We start from the raw sequence: 16,929 nt of genomic DNA on the forward strand, positions 1-16,929 counted from the left end.
TATGCGGGCCTTTCACTGTTGTGGCCTCTCTCATTGTGGATTCACGGTTGTTCTTTGTTTCCTAATTCTGTTTTTGTTACGTCAAGTATTCCTTTGTAGTTGCAACCTAACCCAGATGTGGGGTGGTTTTATCAGTGGTTGCAGATATGCAGTTTGATGATTATATGCAGTCAGCCCTCTGTATCCACAGGTTCCACATCCACTGGTTAAACCAAATGTGGATCAAAAATATTCAGGAAAAATTAATTTCCAGTAAGTTCCAAAAAGCAAAACTTGAATTTGCCACACACGGGCAACAGACAACTATTTAAATAACATTACATTGTGTTAGGTATTATAAGTAATCTAGAGATGATTTAAAGTATATGGAAGGATTGTGCATAGATTATATGCAAATATCACACCATTTTATATAAGGGACTTGAGCATCCACAGATTTTGGTATCTGGGGGGTCCTGGAACCAATCCCCCACAGATACTGAGGGATGATTGTAGTTATTTAAGACAATGGGAGCTACAAATGATCACAACCATTTGGTCAATAGCAGACACCTCAGTTACCATAGTAAAAGGCAGTAAAAAAAAGGAAAAAAAAACTGAAGAAAAAGAAACGTTTGTTGGAAACTCCAACATTGTTTGATCAAGTACTCAACATAATGTTATCTAGGACACACATTACTGAAGTCTCTATATTTCATGAAATTACATATTTAATCATTCAAACAGCCTTTAATAATGTGGGTTTTTTGTTTGTTTGTTTTGGGGTATGCAGGCCTCTCACTGTGGTGGCCTCTCCCGTTGTGGAGCACAGGCTCTGGATGCTCAGGCTCAGCAGCCATGGCTCACGGTCCCAGCCACTCCACAGCATGTGGGATCGTCCTGGACTGGGGCACGAACCCGTATCCCCTGCATCGGCAGGCGGACTCTCAACCACTGCGCCACAAGGGAAACCCTGGGACTATGTTTAGATCAAGCCTTCAGCAGAAAATATATGACAAGGATGGCCAATAATGCTACAAAAACAAAGAACACCATAACCATAAAAGCTGAATTATTTAAACCTTAAAATTCAGTACCAAGTCCTATAAATCAAGGTGCCCAATGTGCTGCAAAATGTAGGTACAGCTTATAAAAAGTGAAGAGCCAGATTTAACCAAAAATATGCTAGCTATTACAAAGAAAAACACGCAAAAATAACTTTGCTTGCCTTTTTGGAATGTGGAAGGCTTTTTATTTTTTTAAATAACTTGGATAGTCTGGGTCTCTTATAAAATGTGTCCGAGAATTTTTCAAATAATGGCACTTTTTACTCATGGAACATTCTCCAGGATAGAGTTACCATCATATTAAAAAGAATAAAACACCTAGGAATAAACTTACCTAAGGAGGCAAAAGACCATTATTCTGAAAACTGTAAGATGCTGATGAAAGAAAGCAAAGATGGCACAGATGGAAAGATATACCATGTTCTTGGATTGGAAGAAGCAATACTGTCAAAATGACTATACTACCCAAGACAATCTACAGATTCAATGAAATCCCTGCCAAATTACCAATGGCATTTTTCACAGAACTAGAACAAAAAATCTTAATATCTGTATGGAGACACAAAAGACCCTGAATAGCCAAAGCACTCTTGAGAAAGAAAAATGAAGCTGGAGGAATCAGGCTCCCTGAGTTCAGACCATACTACAAAGCTACAGTAATCAAAACAGTATCATACTGGCACAAAAACAGAAATATAATTCAATGGAACAGGATAAAAAGCCCAGAAATAAACCACCCACCTATCATCAATTAATCTACAATAAAGGAGGTAAGACTATACAATGGAGGAAAGATAGCCTCTTCAATAAGTGGTGCTGGGAAAACTGGAGAGCTACATGTAAAAGAATGAAATCAGAACACTCCCTAACACCATACAGAAAAATAAACTCAAAATGGATTAAAGACCTAAATGTAATACTGGACACTATAAAACTCTTAGAGGAAAACATGGGAAAAACACTCTTTGACATAAACCACAGCAAGATCTTTTTTGACCCACCTACTAGAGTAATGAAAATAAAAACAAAAATAAACAAATGGGACCAAATTAAACTCAAAAGCTTTTGAACAGCAAAAGAAACCATAAACAAAATGAAGACAACCCACAGAATGGGAGAAAATATTTGTAAACGATGCAACCGACAAGGGATTATTCTTCAAAACATACCAACAGCTCATGCGGCTCAATAACAAAAAAACGATCCAATCAAAAACTGGGCAGAAGACCTAAATAGACATTCCTCCAAAGAAGACATACAGATGGCCAAGAGGTACACGAAAAGATGCTCAACGCTGTTAATTATTAGAGAAATGCAACTCAAAACTACAATGAGATATCCCCTCACACAAGTCAGAATGGCCATTATCAAAAAGTCTACAAAAAATAAATGCTAAAGAGGGTGTGGAGAAAAGGGAACCCTCCTACACTGCTGGTGGAAATGTAAGTTGGTGCAGCCACTGTGGAGAACAATACGGAGGTTCCTCAAAAAACTAAAATTAGAACTACTATATGATCTAGGAATCCCACTCTTGGGCACATATCTGCAAAAAAACATGGTTTGACAGGATACATGCACCCCAATGTTCACTGCAGCGCTGTTTACAAGAGCCAAGACATGGAAGCAACCTAAATGTCCATTCAGAGGAGTGGATAAAGAAGATGAGGTACATAAATATAATGGAATATTACTCAGCCATTGAAAAGAATGAAATAATCCTATTTTCAGCAACATGGATGGAGTTGGAGATTATTATACTAAGTGAAGTAAGTCAGACAGAGAAAGACAAATATCATGATATCGCTTATATGTGGAATGTAAAATAAAAAGACACAAATGAACTTATTTACAAAACAGAAACAGACTCACAGACTTAGAGAATGATCTTATGGTTACAGGGGGAAGGGGAGGGGAGGGGAGGGATTGGGAGTTTGGGACTGACATGTACACACTGCAATATTTAAAACAGATAACCAACAAGGACCTACTGTATAGCACAGGAAACTGTTCAATATTCTGTAATAACCTAAATGGAAAAAGAATATGAAAAAGAATAGGTACATGCATAACTTAATCACTTATCTGTACACCTGAAACTAACACAACATTGTTAATCAACTATACTCCGATATAAAAACAAAACAAAACAAAAAGGTGTAAATCTTTGTGACCTTGGATCAAGCAACAGTTTCTCAGATGTGACACGTAAAGGACAGGCAAACAAAGAAAAAATTGGTAAACTGGACTTTATAAAAATATAAAAATTTAAACAGAACCCACAGAATGGGAGAAAAATATCTGCAAGTCACATATCTGATAAGAGTCTACCATTCAAAATATATAAAGAACTCTTACAACTCAACAATTAAAAGACATTAAATAACCCACCTTAAAAATTGGTAAAGGATCTGAGTGGACAGCTCTCGAAAGAAGATATACAAATGGCCAATAAACACATAATAAGATGCTCAACATTATTAGCCATTAAGTAAATGCAAATCAAAACCAAAATGAGGTACACTTTCACATTTACTAGGATGGCTATTATCAAAAAACAAAAAATAGGTGCTTCCCTGATGGTGCAGTCATTAAGAATCTGCATGCTATCCAAGGAGAAACACACTAAGACACATTAATCGAACTGTCGAAAATTAAATACAAAGAAAACATATTAAAAGCAGCAAGGGAAAAACAACAAATAACACACAAGGGAATCCCCATAAGGTTAACAGCTGATCTTTCAGCAGAAACTCTGCAAGCCAGAAGGGACTGGCAGGACATATTTAAAGTGATGAAGGAGAAAAACCTACAACCAAGATTACTCTACCTAGCAAGGATCTCATTCAGATTTGATGGAGAAATTAAAACATTTACAGACAGTCAAAAGCTGAGAGTTCCGCACCACCAAACCAGCTTTACAGCAAAAGCTAAAGGAACTTCTCTAGGCAAGAAACACAAGAGAAGGAAAAGACCTACAATAACAAACCCAAAACAATTAAGAAAATGGGAATAGAAACATACATATGGATAATTACCTTAAACGTAAATGGATTAAATGCTCCCACCAAAAGACACAGACTGGCTGAATGGATACAAAAACAAGACCCATATATATGCTGTCTACAAGAGACCCACTTCAGACCTAGAGACACATACAGACTGATAGGGGATGGAAAAAGATATTTCAGGCAAATGGAAATCAAAAGAAAGCTGGAGTAGCAATTCTCATATCAGACAAAATAGACTTTAAAATAAAGGCTATTACAAGAGACAAGGAAGGACACGACATAATGATCAAGGGATTGATCCAAGAAGAAGATATGAGAATTGTAAATATTTATGCACGCAACATAGGAGCACCTCAATACATAAGGCAAATAGTAACAGCCATAAAAGGAGAAATCGACAGTAACACAATCATAGTAGGGAACTTTAACACCCCACTTTCACCAATGGACAGATCATCCAAAATGAAAGTAAACAAGGAAACACAAGCTTTAAATGATACATTCAACAAGATGGACTTAATTGATATTTATAGGACATTCCATCACAAAAAAACAGAATACACATTTTTCTCAAGTGCTCATGGAACATTCTCCAGGATAGATCATATCATGGGTCACAAATCAAGCCTTGGTAAATTTAAGAAAATTGAAATTGTATCAAGTATCTTTTCCGACCACAACGCTACGAGACTAGATATCAATTACAGGAAAAGAGCTGTAAAAAATACAAACACATGGAGTTTAAACAATACACTACTTAATAACGAAGTGATCACTGAAGAAATCATAGAGGAAATAAAAAAATACCTAGAAACAAATGACAATGGAAACACAACGACCAAAAACCTATGGGATGCAGCAAAAGCTGTTCTAAGAGGGAAGTTTATAGCAATACAATCCCATCTTAAGAAACAGGAAACATCTCGAATAAACAACCTAACCTTGGACCTAAAGCAATTAGAGAAAGAAGAACAAAAAACCCCAAAGGTTAGCAGAAGGAAAGAAATCATAAAGATCAGATCAGAAATAAATGAAAAGGAAATGAAGGAAACGATAGCAAAGATCAATAAAACTAAAAGCTGGTTCTTTGAGAAGATAAACAAAATTGATAAACCATTGGCCAGACTCATCAAGAAAAAAAGGGAGAAGATTCAAATCAATAGAATTAGAAATGAAAAAGGAGAAGTAACAACTGACACTGCAGAAATACAAAAGATCATGAGAGATTACTATAAGCAACTCTGTGCCAATAAAATGGACAACCTGGAAGAAATGTACAAATTATTAGAAATGCACAACCTGCCAAGATGAAATCAGGAAGAAACAGAAAATATGAACAGACCAATCACAAGCACTGAAATTGAAACTGTGATTAAAAATCTTCCAACAAACAAAAGCCCAGGACCAGATGGCTTCACAGGCGAATTCTATCAAACATTTAGAGAAGAGCTAACACCTATCCTTCTCAAACTCTTCCAAACCATAGCAGAGGGAGGAACACTTCCAAACTCATTCTACGTGGCCACCATCACCCTGATACCAAAACCAGACAAGCATGTCACAAAGAAGGAAAACTACAGGCCAATATCACTGATGAACATAGATGCAAAAATCCTCAACAAAATACTAGCAAACAGAATCCAACAGCATATTAAGAGGATCATACACCATGATCAAGTGGGGTTTATTCCAGGAATGCAAGGATTCTTCAATATACACAAATCAATCAATGTAATACACCATATTAACAAACTGAAGGAGAAAAACCATATGGTCATCTCAATAGATGCAGAGAAAGCTTTTGTCAAAATTCAACACCCATTTATGATAAAAACCCTCCAGAAAGTAGGCACAGAGGGAACTTTCCTCACATAATAAAGGCCATATATGACAAACCCACAGCCAACATTGTCCTCAATGGTGAAAAACTGAAACCATTTCCACTAAGATCAGGAACAAGACAAGGTTGCCCACTCTCACCACTCTTATTCAACGTAGTTTTGGAAGTTTTAGGCACAGCAATCAGAGAAGAAAAGGAAATAAAAGGAATGCAAATCGGAAAAGAAGAAGTATAGCTGTCACTGTTTGCAGATGACATGATACTATACATAGAGAATCCTAAAGATGCTACCAGAAAACTACTAGAGCTAATCAATGAATTCGGTAAAGGAGCAGGATACAAAATTAATGCACAGATATCTCTGGCATTCCTACATACTAATGATGAAAAACTGAAAGTGAAATCAAGAAAACACTCCCATTTACCATTGCAACAAAAAGAATAAAATATCTAGGAATAAACCTACCTAAGGAGACAAAAGACCTGTATGCAGAAAATTATAAGACACCGATGAAAGAAATTAAAGATGATACAAATAGATGGAGAGATATATCATGTTCTTGGATTGGAAGAATCAACATTGTGAAAATGACTCTACTACCCACAGCAATCTACAGATTCAATGCAATCCCTATCAAACTACCACTGGCATTTTTCACAGAACTAGAACAAAAAATTTCACAATTTGTATGGAAAGACAAAAGACCCCGAAGAGCCAAAGCAATCTTGAGAATGAAAAACGGAGCTGGAGGAAACAGGCTCCCTGACTTCAGACTATACTACAAAGCTACAGTAATCAAGACAGTATGGTACTGGCACAAAAACAGACAGATAGATCAATGGAACAGGATAGAAAGCCCAGAGATAAACCCACGGACATATGGTCACCTTATCTTTGATAAAGGAGGCAGGAATGTACAGTGGAGAAAGGAGAGCCTCTTCAATAAGTGGTGCTGGGAAAACTGGACAGGTACATGTAAAAGTATCAGATTAGATCACTCCCTAACACCATATATAAAAGTAAGCTCAAAATGGATTAAAGACCTAAATGTAAGGCTAGAAACTATCAAACTCTTAGAGGAAAACAAAGGCAGAACACTCTATGACATAAATCACAGCAAGATCCTTTTGGACCCACCTCCTAGAGAAATGGAAATAAAAGCAAAAATAAACAAATGGGACCTAATGAAACTGCAAAGCTTTTGCACAGCAAAGGAAACCATAAACAAGACGAAAAGACAACCCTCAGAATGAGAGAAAATATTTGCAAATGACGCAACTGACAAAGGATTAATCTCCAAAATTTAGAAGCAGCTCATGCAGCTCAATATCAAAAAAAACAAACAACCCAATCCAAAAATGGGCAGAAGATCTAAATAGACATTTCTCCAAAGAAGATATACAGACTGCCAACAAACACATGAAAGAATTCTCAACATCATTAATCATTAGAGAAATGCAAATCAAAACTACAATGAGATATCATCTCACACCAGTCAGAATGGCCATCATCAAAAAATCTAGAAACAATAAATGCTGGAGAGGGTGTGGAGAAAAGGGAACACTCTTGCACTGCTGGTGGGAATGTGAATTGGTACAGCCACTATGGAGAACAGTATGGAGGTTCCTTAAAAAACTAAAAATAAAACTACCATATGACCCAGCAATCCCACTACTGGGCATATACCCTGAGAAAACCATAATTCAAAAAGAGACATGTACCAAAATGTTCATTGCAGCTCTACTTACAATAGCCCGGAGATGGAAACAACCTAAGTGTCCATCATCGGATGAGTGAATAAAGATGTGGCACATATATACAATGGAATATTACTCAGCCATAAAAAGAAACAAAATTGAGCTATTTGTAATGAGGTGGATAGACCTAGAGTCTGTCATACAGAGTGAAGTAAGTCAGAAAGAGAAAGACAAATACCGTATGCTAACACATATATATGGAATTTAAGAAAAAAAATGTCATGAAGAACCTAGGGGTAAGACAGGAATAAAGACACAGACCTACTAGAGAATGGACTTGAGGATGTGGGGAGGGGGAAGCTGTGACAAACTGAGAGAGTGGCATGGACATATATACACTACCAAATGTAAAATAGATAGGTAGTGGGAAGCAGCCGCATAGCACAGGGAGATCAGCTCGGTGCTTTGTGACCATCTAGAGGGGTGGGAGAGGGAGGGTGGGAGGGTGGGAGAGGGAGGGTGGGAGGGAGGGAGACACAAGAGGGAAGAGATATGGGAACATATGCATATGTATAACTGATTCACTTTGTTATAAAGCAGAAACTAACACATCATTGTAAAGCAATTATACTCCAATAAAGATGTAAAAAAAAAAGAATCTGCCTGCTGATGCAGGGGCCATGGGTTCGAGCCCTGGTCCAGGAAGATCTCACATGCTGTGGAGCAACTGGGCCCGTGTGCCACAACTACTGAGCCTGCGCTCTAGATCCCACGTGCCACAACTACTGAAGCCCGCAACCCTAGAGCCTGCGCTCCACCACAAGGGAGGCCACTGCAATGAGAAGCCCGCGCACTGCAAGGAAGAGTAGCCCCCGTTCGATGCAACTAGAGAGAGCCCATGTGCAGCAACAAAGACCCAACACAGCCAAAAGTAAAATAAATTAAATAAATAAATAAATAAATAAATAAATAACGTGTTGGTGAGAATGTGGAGCAACTGGACCCCTTGTACACTGCTGGTGGGAAGAAAATGTGGTTCAGCACTGTGGAAAACAGTCTGGTGGTTCTTCAGAAAGTTAAACATAAAATTACCATATGACCCTGCAATTCCACTCATAGCTATATATCTCAAAGATATGAAAACAGGTACTTACAAATACACATACAAGTGTTTATAGCAGCACTAATCACAACAGCCAAAAGGCAGAAACAATGAAAACATCCATCAACAGATAAACAGATAAAGAAATTGTGGTATGTGTGTGTGTACATATATATACGTGTGTGTGTGTGCATGTATACACACACACATACATATATTGGGTTGGCCAAGAAATTCGTTTGGGTTTTCGGTAAAATCTTACCAAAAACCCAAACGAACTTTTTAGCCAACTCAACACACACACACACACACACACACACACACACACACAAAATGAATATTACTCAACCATAAAAAGGAATGAGGTACTGATACATACTGATACAAAAACATGGATGACCCTCAAAAACATTATGCTAAGTGAAAGAAGCCACATACAAAAGATCCTATATTGTATCGTTATATTCATATGAAATATCCATAATAGGTAAATCCATAGAGACAGAATGCAGAGTAGTGGTTGTCAGGGGCTGGGGGAAGGAGGGAATAAGGAGTGATTGCTTAATGGGTATGGAGTTTCCTTTCGGGGTACTGAAATGTTTTGGAACTAGACAGAGGTGGTGGTTGCACAATATTGTGAATATTGTACTAAATGCCACTGAATTGTTCACTTTTAAATGGCTGATTTTATAGTATGTGAATTTCACCTCAGTTAAAAAAAAGAACCGCAATGAGATACTTCACACCTACTAGGATGGGTGTAATTTTTTTTAAAGTTTTTTTAAACAAGTTTAGGTGAGGACGCAGATAGTGGAATGCTCATACATTGCTAGTGGGATTGTAAAATGGTGCAACCACCTTACTTGTGAAACAGTTTGGCAGTTTCTCAAAATGATAAACAGAGTTATCACATGACCCAGTAGTTTTGCTCCTGGAGAACTGAAAACATATGCTCACAAAAAGAACTGTAGACAAATGTTCATAGCATTATTCTTAATAGCCAAAAAATGGAAACGGCTTAAATGTCTATCAACTGATGAATGGATAAATGAAGTGTGTTATATTCATGCAATATTATTCAGCCATAAAAGAAACGAAGTACTTATATACACTACAAAATGGACAAACTTTGAAATCATCATGCTAGGAAGCCAGACCCAAAAGGCCACATACTATTTGATTCTATTTACATGACATGTCCAGAACAGACAAATCCACTGAGGTAGAAAGTAGAATAGTAGTTGCCAGAGGTGGGCAGGGGTAAATAGGGAGTGACTCCTAATGGGTACTGGGTTTCTTTTTAGGATGATATAAAAGGTTCTAGAATAAGATAGTGGTGGTATTTGTGCAAACTTGTGAATATACTAAGAAATCACTAACTTGTATATTTTAAGAAGGTGAATTTATGGTATATTAATTATATCTCAATAATAAAAGGTACTAAAGCAATCAGATGATCCACCTAAGAATAAATGAACCTTGGACTACATCTTGCATGATATACAAAAATTAACTTGAAGTGGATCATACACCTCATATTGAACAAAAAAGTTCTAGAGAACAAAGGAGAAAATCTATGTAATCTTAGATTAGGCAAAAATTTCTTAGCTACAACACAAAAAGTATCATCCATAAAAGTTGAAGAATTGATAAACTGGACTTAATCAAAATATAAAACTTCTGCTCTTTAAAAGAGCATGAAAAGGCATAATACAGAAGAAAAGTAGGTAAAGCACATAGAAAATTTGTTTATATACAAATAGTAATAACTATTACATGAGGATTAATAGGACACTATTTTTAAAGCTCTGAAATATAAATTATAAGAAAACAAACAACTGAATTAAAAATGGTTAAAAGATTTGAAGAGACACTTTAAGTTGTTGATGGCAAATAAGCAGATGAAAAGGTACTCAATGTTACTAGTCACTGGAGAAAAGCAAAGTACACCACAATGACATACCCCTACACACCAATCAGAATGGCTGAAACTGAAAGAACTGACAATGCCAAGTGTTGGTGAGAGTGTAGAGAAACTGGAACTCATATATTCCTGGTAGGAATGCAAGATGGCACACATCCTTTGGAAGACAGTTGAACATATATTTACTGTAGGATCTAGAAGTCCAATTCCTGATATGTATCCAAGAGAAATAAAAATACATGTTCACATATGAATATTTATACAGGTTTTTTCATACCTGCCAAAATCTGGAAGCAATCCAAATGTTCTTCAATTGGCAAATGGGTAAAGAAACTGTGATATAACAGAACATAAACTACTGATACATACAGTAACATGCATGAATCTCAAATCTCAAATGCTTTATGCTAAATAAAAGAAGCCAGACTTATAATGCTACATATTGTATGATACAATTTATACAATATTCTGGAAAAGGTATAACTACAGGGATAGAAAAACAGAGCAGTGGTTGCCAGGGGATGGGGATGGAGGAAGAGGCTGACTACTAAAAGGCACAAGGGAACTTTCCGGGGTGATAGAAATGTTCTATATTTTGATTGTTGTGGTGGTGGTTACATGATTGTGTTTATCAAAGCTCACAGAACTGTACAGTAAAAAAAGGGTGAATTTCACTCTAAATTATAACTCAATAAGCCTGACTTTAAGAAAACATAGCTTTACAATGAGTACACATGTAAAAAATATCAAGTTAGACCAAAAACCGGAACTCTAGAAGCACTGTCATTTGGCTTAATAGAACCTCTCTAACGAGCAAGTATCTTTCAGCCCCATGAACATACACTTAGTCTACATTAAAACAAATGAAATCAGACAAGCAAAATAATAATACCATGTTTTAATCACAAATAGCATTTGCCTTAGCCATGAAATATTCACTAGCATTTTAAAGCAAAAAGTATTAATGAATTTAATAGTATCCACCAAATTCCCAAATTTTAAAAAACATATTTGAGGCCATATTGACACCAGCAAAGTCCTTACCACAGGAAGTCAGCTTTATTTGAAAGATTTTTTGGGTGGATTGTTTTCAAATCACTAGATATGAGTGACTAAACCACAGAAGGTACCTGCCAGCTTAGTGAACTGTCTTTGAGCTCCAGCTCAGAATTTAGCTTTTCTTCTCTCCCCAGTTCTTAAACTAAAAGTTCACATATATGGTACTAAGAATGCTATTTAGCTGAGCCAAGAAACAGTCAAGGCTTGATGACTATATCTGACACCTGTTGCTGGGTTTATTGAATGCGGATGGGCTGACAGTCCTTGATGCTCCAGATATATTCTCTAGATGATAGTGATACATAATCTTTACCCTGTTCAAATTTTGAAATGCAAACAGCAATGTCTGAAAGATTTTTTTTGGTTTGAATAAGGATTGTATTTGTTTCTCTGGCCATTCTACCTTCATAGAACCCAGAAAGGGGTATCTCACAAATAAAGTGGCAAGTGCTAACAAGTTAGGAAGCTTAGTTAAAACAAACAAACAAACAAACAAACAAACAAACAAACACCAGCATTGTCAGCAATCATCCCTTTGCAGCCCACAGGCCCATTAGCTCACTCTCAAGGGACTCCGTGGCTAAACTACTCGGTGAACACTAGGGTCTGAGGCAGTGATGACTCACTGGCAAACATGAGATGCTCAACAAGCAAACATTCCCCAGACGCAGCCTTATGCTGAAGTGACTGGAGTGCTCCAAGTGCATCCAGCTTCGCGGCTTCTCTATTTCCCCCACGTTTTGGTATTCAACAAAATAACCCATCTCCTCATTCAGATAAGCTGATAAAGGAGGCAGCAATACAGAAGGAATTAAATATAATGACATAACAACAAATAAAATGTGGAATACCTTGCTTTTAGCTAATTCCTTTTCCAAGTTGCATTTTTCTTCTGCTATTTCTTTCTCAGTTTTATTAACCTGCCCAAGAGAAGGGAAAAAAAAGAAATGGGTCATTTTCAAAACAGCAGACAGGCTCTACTATAGCAGATACACCCTGCATGTCAATTAATACCTACACTGCAGAGATAGCACATCCTCTCAGAAAAGGGGCCCCTCGGGGAGTCTCTGAGGCAGAGCAGACTTCACAAATAGCCCTGAAATTAGAAAGACACGTCTGCATGTCAGACTCTGCCGGTTCTTTCCTAACTAGGAAGACAGGGCTGTTTCTCCTTACATTGTTTCCACTACACTCTCCCACTTCTACTGGGAAAATTGAGTTTTAAATCTGACTCCTTAACTAACATGAGGATGTGTGAATGGTTAACATTCACTCACGCTATATAAGGGCATCTATTTGGCACAGTGCACTCACATGCTAAAAGACACAGATTAGCCACCCAAAGGTTTCTTTCATGGGCAACTCAGACAAACTGCCTCTGGGTTGTATTTCTTGTCTTTTGCACTTACAAGAAAATTTTAAAACAAGATCAGCACCACAACCAGGAGGTAACATAAATCTGCCTCTACCTACCTCTCCCTGAAGTCCTTCTTTCTCCTCTAGCAGAGAGGTCTTCTCTTGCATTGATGCCTCCAGTTCACCTCGCAATCTTGCAATAGTTGATTCTAGCAGCTCTTTTTGCACAGCTGCCCTCTTCTCAGCATCCTGTGCTTTCTGGATACACTGGTTATGCTCAAGGACTAAATGGTCCCTGCAGGAAGAGAACAAGGAGATATGAAAGCTGAACGAGAGTTCTTCCTTAACAGAAAGACTAAATGTTCTTACAGAACATATCTCCTGCCTGAGAGCAGTTACCAAAATGCTCTAACAAAACTAGTTCCTTTAGGGCAGAGTCTTTATTTTTGTGACTGGCCCAGCAAATGCAGAATTAAACATTTTCATTAAAGATAAGAAATACAAATGCAAAAACAAAAGTTGCCCACAGTTTACTTACAGATGCATTTGGAGTTGTGTCTTCTCATTCTGAACAGTCTGAAGCTCACTTGTGATACTGGCATGGGCTGCATCCAGCAGTAAGTTTTGTTCTTGAAATGTGTGTCATCATTTTCTGTTCTTCCTGAGTGTTAGAAGCAATATTAAAAGTTGAGATGCCAGGGGCCTCCCTGGTGGCGCAGTGGTTGAGAGTCCGCCTGCCGATGCAGGGGATACGGGTTCGTGCCCCGGTCTGGGAGGATCCCATATGCTGCGGAGCGGCTGGGCCCGTGAGCCGTGGCCGCTGGGCCTGCGCGTCCGGAGCCTGTGCTCCGCAACAGGAGAGGCCACAACAGTGAGAGGCCCGCATACCACAAAAAGAAAAAGAAAAAAAAAAAAAAAGTTGAGATGCCAGAAGTCATTTGATAGGGTATCACTCTAAACAACTGATCAAAGATACTGATACTTACAAAGGTCAAATTTAATTTATATAAATAAACCCCTTTTTAAAAGAATTTATCTTAATCCAGCTTGCTCTTTGTACCTACCCTGGCCTGACCACAATTCTATCATTTTATAGCTCTTCTAGCCAATAATCAAGAGGCATTATTTATCCAGCTTGATGCAAAATTTATAAAACTCCTAACATGAACAAATTTTTAGATACCATGTATAAAATAGACAACTGATAGGAACATACTGTATAGCACAGGGAACTCTACCTAATGCACTGTGGTAACCTAAATGGGAGGGAAGTCCAAGAGGGAGGGGATATCTGTATGTGTACGGCTGATTCATTTTGTTGTGCAGTGGAGGCTAACACAACATTGTAAAGCAACCATACTCCAAAAAAGATGAAAAAAAAACTATATTAAGTATATTTTGGTACTTCAAAATTTCAACACGATACTATATTTTAAAAAGTAAAACAATATCAACGTATATAAAGTAAAATGATCGCTCCACCTCTATCTCCCCCACATCTCTTCCAAATAATTCCATTCTCCAGGGACAATCATATTTCATAGTTTAAATTCTTTTGACAGTATCTGAAATTGCACTCAGACACTGCTACAGCAGACGTCTATAACTGTTCTGCACAATTTCCTCTTGCTTACTATTTTCAATTATCAAAACAGCATTTTTTGGGCTTCCCTGGTGGCGCAGTGGTTGAGAGTCCGCCTGCCGATGCAGGGGACACGGGTTCGTGCTCCCGTCCGGGAAGATCCCACATGCCGCGGAGCGGCTGGGCCCGTGAGCCATGGCCGCTGAGCCTGTGCGTCTGGAGCCTGTGCTCCACAACGGGAGAGGCCACAACAGTGAGAGGCCCGCGTACCACCAAAAAAAAAAAACAGCATTTTTATGCACACTTCCTCTACCTACAATTTACAAAGCTTTTGTAAATATAGTACATATTAATAATTATATTTGTAAACATATTTTAAAACACTTCTTTTTGAACAATATTTGATTGCAAGGTAAACCTTCACACCTTCATACTTGGTAAAATGGGATCTCACTTGTGTCATATTCCAAGGTTTTAAAATGTTTGTGAAAGTGTTACATACATAAGTCACATTCTTCAGTCTACTAAATTGTAAGTTCCATGAAAGTAGGGACTTGTCTTGTTCACTGCCATAATTCTATCTAGATCTAGCAACATACTTGCATGAGGTAAACACTAAATGCTTGCTGAATAAAAAATATTTATTGAGTACCTGTTATGTGCAAAACACGCTTAGCCCTATAGGTAATAACAAAGGTATGTAAGACAATGTCCTAGGAATGTAGTACAGGAAATGAGCCATGCACATAAACTACTACTATAGAATGCAGAACAAGAGAAGCAACATAACATAAATGATTAAAAACACTGAGTCTGGAGTCGAGTCTAGATTGAAATCTGGCTCCACCCTATACTAGCTGGGTGATTTTGGGCAAGTTGATTAACTTCTCTAAATCTTATTTTTATTATCTGTAAAACGAGGGTGATAAATATCCCTTTATGTAACTGCTAGGATTAAAGGAGGTAATATATGTAAAATCCTTAGCACAATGCTTGGTATATAGTAAGTACGCTCAAAAAAGAAAAAAAAGAGAGAGCCTTATTATTACAGCCTATTTAGTGTCCTAGAAGTAGAAATTAAAAGACAAAACTGATTTTTTCTGATCGGAGTGATCAAGCTTCTGGGTGAAAGTGAGTCTTAAAGAATGAACACAATCTCAAACAGTTGAAAATGAAGTAAAGACCATTCTCAGCAGAGGGAATGGCATAAGCAAAATGGGAAAGCACAGGTCTTTGGGGAAAAGATAAATACTTTAGGGTCAGTCATAAGTATTCTCCATAATTCTATCAGTACTGGGACAGGTAATTACTTTTCCTAAAGTAAAGATATTTGAGAAGAAACCATTAAGAAAGCTCTGAGTGTAAGGCCAAATGACCCCTCTGATGAAAACAGAAAGCAACTAATTAAAAAATAAAATAATTCAGAAAAATCCTTGAAATTAATTGCTAAAATATTTTATGTATCCAGTTGGCTATTTGTATTTCCTGATCTCTTAGCCAAGGAGGCTTCCTGATGATTCTACCAGAAATTGACTAGTGTTAAAAATGAATACGGGCCTCCCTGGTGGCGCAGTGGTTGAGAGTCCGCCTGCCGATGCAGGGGATACGGGTTCGTGCCCCGGTCTGGGAGGATCCCATATGCCGCGGAGCGGCTGGGCCCGTGAGCCATGGCCGCTGGGCCTGCGCGTCCGGAGCCTGTGCTCCGCAACGGGAGAGGCCACAACAGTGAGAGGCCCGCATACCGCAAAAAGAAAAAAAAAAAAAAATGAATACCTGCAGAATGGCTTGGTGGTCAGCAATGATTCTGGTATTTTCCATTCTAACAGTCTGAAGCATTCTGTTCAGCTCTGAACACTTTCTAGTCAGTTGGTCATTCAAAACCTAAGACAACATATACAGCAAAGCACAGATCTCTCCAATAAATAAGTCTTTTTACTTATGTATCATCATTTTTAACAATGGCATAGTATTTCACCATACATGTGAACTTAATTTATTTAACCTAATCTCAATTGATATTTCATTAGATTATAAAATACTTTCAAATATTTGGAGTCATCATCCTAAACAACTGTAAATTAAAAGGGGAAATTTGGTGATACAGTGGAACAACTGAAGCATTTGGCAGTTTACCAATCTTACATTCTTCATAATTTTGAATGCTGGTCAATTACAGCAAGACATCTACAGAATGGAATTTACAATGTAGATGCATGGCCCATGTTATAGAAATCCATTCTCAAAACTGGATGATGAGCTTTCAGAACTGTTTAGCTGATAACAAAATATCTAAGCTCCTTCATCACCAATGACA

The 16,929-nt window shown here is 37.7% G+C and overlaps 1 pseudogene across 1 annotated transcript in view; it reads right to left on the reverse strand.

The window, feature by feature from the left end:
* The window catches only part of LOC308610846 (coiled-coil domain-containing protein 150-like), a 91,800-nt pseudogene that overhangs the window by 58,269 nt on the left and 16,602 nt on the right, over window positions 1-16,929 (reverse strand). Inside the window, exons 9-11 of the transcript in view lie at window positions 13,572-13,694; window positions 13,151-13,328; window positions 12,529-12,597 (exon numbers count right to left, since the gene is read on the reverse strand). The product of the transcript in view is annotated as a coiled-coil domain-containing protein 150-like (transcript). The remainder of the gene's footprint in view (window positions 1-12,528; window positions 12,598-13,150; window positions 13,329-13,571; window positions 13,695-16,929) is intronic.

Source organism: Mesoplodon bidens, assembly GCF_964165515.1.
Source record: "Mesoplodon bidens genome assembly, contig: HAP1_SCAFFOLD_39, whole genome shotgun sequence".
In the NCBI taxonomy this organism is placed as follows: domain Eukaryota; kingdom Metazoa; phylum Chordata; class Mammalia; order Artiodactyla; family Ziphiidae; genus Mesoplodon; species Mesoplodon bidens.